Source organism: Bidens hawaiensis, unplaced genomic scaffold (assembly GCF_021521415.1).
Source record: "Bidens hawaiensis isolate Kalapana, Puna unplaced genomic scaffold, B.hawaiensis_p1.1 tig00000820_1, whole genome shotgun sequence".
Classification (NCBI taxonomy): domain Eukaryota; kingdom Viridiplantae; phylum Streptophyta; class Magnoliopsida; order Asterales; family Asteraceae; genus Bidens; species Bidens hawaiensis.
This window is the reverse complement of record NW_027491048.1, coordinates 3,172,896-3,177,979: the sequence shown is the minus strand read 5'-3', so window position 1 is coordinate 3,177,979 and position 5,084 is coordinate 3,172,896. Positions and strand designations below refer to the sequence as shown.

At 41.6% G+C, this 5,084-nt stretch overlaps 1 pseudogene across 1 annotated transcript; it reads right to left on the bottom strand.

Moving 5' to 3' along the window:
- Positions 1–1,240: 1,240 nt before the first annotated feature.
- Positions 1,241–4,806, bottom strand: LOC143540210 (F-box protein At1g67340-like; annotated as a pseudogene). Its single transcript, XR_013136560.1, has 3 exons — positions 4,570–4,806; positions 4,335–4,497; positions 1,241–1,963 (listed from the first exon to the last, which is right to left on the bottom strand). The product of XR_013136560.1 is annotated as an F-box protein At1g67340-like (transcript).
- Between the last annotated feature and the right edge of the window lie 278 nt (positions 4,807–5,084).

Genomic DNA, 5,084 nt, shown 5'->3' with positions numbered 1-5,084 from the left:
TATTCCTTTTCCACCAACTGCCGGCTACGCACGTGGTATGGCAGTAGTTGGTGAGTAGGCAGCGGCTAATAGTGACACAGTACAGGAGCATGCTGCTCGCCATACTGTGTCAGTAAGCTGTCGTATCTTTAGTCAGATCTTTTTCCCATACCTCGTCAGGTACAGTACAGAAGATCTTCCTGTATCGTACGGACTGGCTTATTTGGGCGGGAGTATTCCCCCTCCCGCCCTTGTGCGGGATAGTTCCCGGCTTCGCTCATTCCTTCAGGTGACACTGAGTGATTGAGAGCTAAGTGCCTTGTGCGTGTAGCCTTGCTGCGCGGGTGGCCTTCCCTGATGGCTTGTATCCGAGGCTGCGGGGACAGGCGGAGTCCTTCACCATCGGGAGGCATTTCCTGCGGGACCAGCTTGCGTACTGCACGTAAGGACGTCACGTCTCTGAGCATGGTTGGTCCTGCGGATCCAGTTGGTTTCTGCGCAGACGTCCCTCTTCAAGGTGAGTCTTGCGGGTCCAACCGGGTTCTGCTGGGACCTACCTCTTCAATACGGCTTTATGTCGGTGGTCATGGCGATCCATTTTGTGTCAGTGCTCTACATCATATGAGTTCTCATATGTATAACTCGACGACACGAACTTACATGTCATGTATGAAACATGATGGCACGTATGACTCACCAATCTAACATGTTATATGACTATGTATAGCCATTTTTCTACATCATACAACATATATGACTATACGGATAATATAACGTGATGGTGCTTGTATAGCATTGATGTAAGTGCAATTTCTTTAGACACAACTTTTTCTTTAAATTTCATATAAAGTATAATACACAATATTAATACACTAATCTTTAAATTTCAACATTTGAAATATAATCTACTTAAAACATGCATTCGAATATTTGAGTCTCTCTTACCATGTTATAAACTCAACAAAATAAAACATATAAATATGAAACTTCAAGTATTTTAAATAAACATTTTAGATCCTTTTTTATTTGATAAATAGATCCAACATTAGGCACATGGCTATAAAAAAATGAGTTAGTACCAAAAATTATTAAACACGCCATTATGTAATAAAATTATCCTAAAATAGCCATGTATATAATAAACTTGGTAATTCTTACTGTTTTTGGTAATAAAAGATTAAGAATTTAAATAAAAGTGACAAATAAAAAGGAAGCTATATATTGAATACAAAATTGCTACCCTTTAACCAAAAGATAAAAAGATTCCGGTCACCGGAAATTAAAACCTAAAGCGTTGACTTTTTTCAACGACTAATATTCCCATGCCACGTCACCTCTCACCGGCGTCAATATCCGCAAACCTCACCACCGGCCTACGTATCTTACTATGCCCCATCGTCCAGTCACGCGCCTGACACCCACGCGAGCAGTAGTTCATCACACCACACACCGAACACCGCCGGAACTCATGCACCCTCGTCTAGGGCCGACCACAGATTACGTAACAACAAACCCGTAACGCTGGGTCCAGTACCCGGGTTCCAAACCACCCGATGAGAAACCGGTTAGATGGGTGGTACCTTGGTTGCGGTAAACTGAACCCGAAGTCATTTAACCGTGAGCACGTGACGAGTGGATAAATATTTTTATTCGTATTTGTATTCGTTTGGTTAGAACAAATCGATGCCAACTCACGTGCGTTGGCTTCGATTAAAAACCGTTGGCCTTCGGGTATGTTTTTACCGATGCCGTAGCCGTCTTTTAGGCAATGGCCTAGCTCACGGAGTGCGTCAATGTGGCCGAGATACGCCGCGCGTGCGCAGAGCGTGACGCCGCCGATTAGGTCTTTTACGTTTTTGGATCTGCCGCTGCAGTTGAACTGGATGACTGATAAAAAGTATAGTGCCGGCGCGTGAGATCTAATCGCGGCTTTTGCCATTAATGCGGCTCCGTGTCTCCGGTTTTGGAAACAGTAAAATTGAATCTGTAAATAAAAATAATAATTAATATTAATTAAAAGTTAAATTACCATAACAACAGTAAATAAATATGGAAAAATGATCAAAATAAATAGTGTATTTGACAAATCACATTCCTTAACTAACCCCTTAGCCTGAGGGGTGTGGGGCGCTAACCTGGGCCCGTGAGCCCCTCCGCTCGCGCCCCCAGGCGCTAACCCCACACCACCGGGGCGCGAGCGCGGAAATCCAGGCAGGCGTGAGTGTGGTCGCGGGAGAAGAGAGAGGAAAAGCTGGTGGGCCCGCCCAAAAGAGCCGTTGAGCTCGGTTTTTTTTTAAAAAAAACCTTTAAAAACTCCTATATAATACCCCAAAATCAACCCATTTCAACCATATCAAACACAACTTTAATTTCCAAACTCATATATAATGTCCCAATCTCCTATATAATACCCAAAAATGTCTGGAAATTGGTACCCAAACCTAGATTCAGATTATAGTTACGACGATTTATGGTCGTCACCAGACCAATCGATGTTTTATACTGGGCCGCAAGAAACATCCGGCTTTCAACCATCCAACATACAACCGTCTCCTAACTTTGTTGTTCCAGAGACACAAGAATCACACGGTGATGCTACGGGAGCAAGAAGACGCGTCCACCGGAAAAAACAACTTGCAACGGACGGGCCGGGACCGGCTTCGACTCCGAGGATGAAACGGAAAACCACTCCGTGGTCATCGGATGAGAAGGAAGCCTTGTGTCGGGCTTGGATAGTCATTTCTGAAGATCGGCGTTGCGGTAATTGTTTTAACGTTTTTAAAAATGATTTTTAATAAAAAAATTAAATAAAAAAGTTAACTGGAAAACTATTTTAATTATTCATTTTGCAGCCGACTACCAAAAAAGGAAGGTTTTTTGGACAAAGGTTAGGGAGACGTTCTATACGCTCGTTGGGAGTACAGAGCGAAACGCCGATTTGATTTCGGGTCGGTGGTCCAAAATCAGAAAATTTGTCGGCTTGTTTACTAATCTTTTCAACAGGAACGCCGGTCGTATGAGACCAAGTGGCAGTGATGATTTGGCGGTTTACAATTTCACTGTCGAAGAGTGGAGGCAGAAGTGTTTGCGGAGGTATGGGACGGTGAAGACGTGGGACGATTTAAAGTTGTGGGAGAGGTTGAAAAGGTGTTCCAAGTGGGTTGAGCTTGTGGCGCCGGACCATGATGCGGAAGTAGGGCCGAAACGGACTAAAACTAGTTCGTCTGGAGCGTATAGCACTTCTGCCGGGTCGGATTGCCGCGTTGGATTCGACCTAAACATTGCGGGGGAGGAAACGTCTTCACCGCCGAGGAGGCGGCCATTGGGACGGGACGCCAAGGGGAAAAAACCAGCTGAGGGGGGAGCCGTAAACATCGTCGATCTTGTTGAATCCCTCAATAAATTCAACAAAACCATGGAGGTGGTCTCTAATGACAAAAAGGAAAAAAGTCGAATGAGAGATTTGGACTTCCTTACAAGAGACTTCAGTAACCTAAATCCGGTCGATCAAATGCTGATGGAAAAGCAAAAAGAACGTATCCGAAAGAGGTTGATCGAAGAAGACCAAGCCGAAGAATAAGAATAATGTTTTTTTAGTACTTTAATTTTTATTTTATTTTTATATATTAATGTGTTTTTTTTAATGTGTGTTTTTATTAATAATTTATGAGTTTTTTTAATAATACGTTTTTTGAATATATTTATAAAAAAATAAAAAAAAATCCGCTGGAGCCCCTGCTGGAGCCCCTCCACACCAGGGCCAGGGGCTCCAACGGGGGCTCCAACACCCATCTTATCCAGTTTCTCTCTCTGCCACACGTCACAATATTATTGGCTGGAGCCCCCACTCGCGCCCCCGTTAGAGCCCCCACACCCCTCAGCCTTAATTATACAAATACCTAAAATAAGCCTTCCAATAACGGTTGGATCGACCGTTTATTCTGTCATTCGACGGTTTATGAAACCAACAAGATCTTGACACAGGTCCTCAAAACAATAAGATCCATCATCATACTAATCTATTATGCCAGCCGACTAATTTATTCAGTCGGCCGATTGAATAGCAAAGACTAGGATTCAGGCCTCACATAAGGTAAATAAAAAGTTGAATATAAAAACTAGTTGTTCGAATAATAATAATATTAATAATAATAATTTATGTATAAAAAAATTCATAAACCGAGATGGCTGGTCTAAAAATTTTCGGACATAAACAAAAACAGATAAATTTACACTATTTATAAAAATAAATTGGACGAAATCGCATAAATTTAGACAGATTTGAAAAAAACAAACACGGGCCCACAATAGAAGCTTCACCCTTGAGAGTAATATTAAAACTTAGTTACTTTTACCATGCCTAGTATGTAAGAAGCTTCAACGTTTCCGGCATCGGAACACCGTTGAGGAAACCGGTGAGCACATTCCGACCACTTCTCAGCTTTCACGGCAAACGTTTCCGGTGAAGCTTTTGACAACACAAGCGGGTTAAGTCCTAACCCATTAAACCTCTTGCATCTGTTTCACATAATCAATTACAAATATCAGAATCTGTTCAGTTATGTTCAGTTAACACTTCCGGTTACTTACGTTATTAAAGAGAATATAAAATCAGCCGGAGAATCGGCGGTGGAGGATAATCTTGCAAGGATTAGTAAAACGATGTCGTCCGGGAGTACATTGAAGAAGTTAAAGCGGGTGGGTGATGTTTTGGATCTTTTCCGGCTGGTTGTTGCCGGAGCTCCGGTCACCGGATATAAATTACCACGGCGTGTTTTCATGAGTGAAAATGTGAAGTAATTCAAATTAATAATAATAAAGGTGACAGTGATGAGCATTGACGAGTGGACTTCATGGGTTTATATAATGGATAATTGGGGAATTACGATAATACCCTTGACTTTAATATTGCCATATTCGTATACGTTTAGTTTTCAATTGTGTCCGTTATTATTGTTTTTTTTTTGTTTTTTTAAAAAAAATTATTTTGTCTATTTAATGGTTTATGACTTATGACTTGACTGTGAAGTCGATATTAAATTGTTTTCTTGTTTTGAAAGTTGAAAAGCGTAGTTATTTTAGAAAAATTTGGATGACAAGATGAA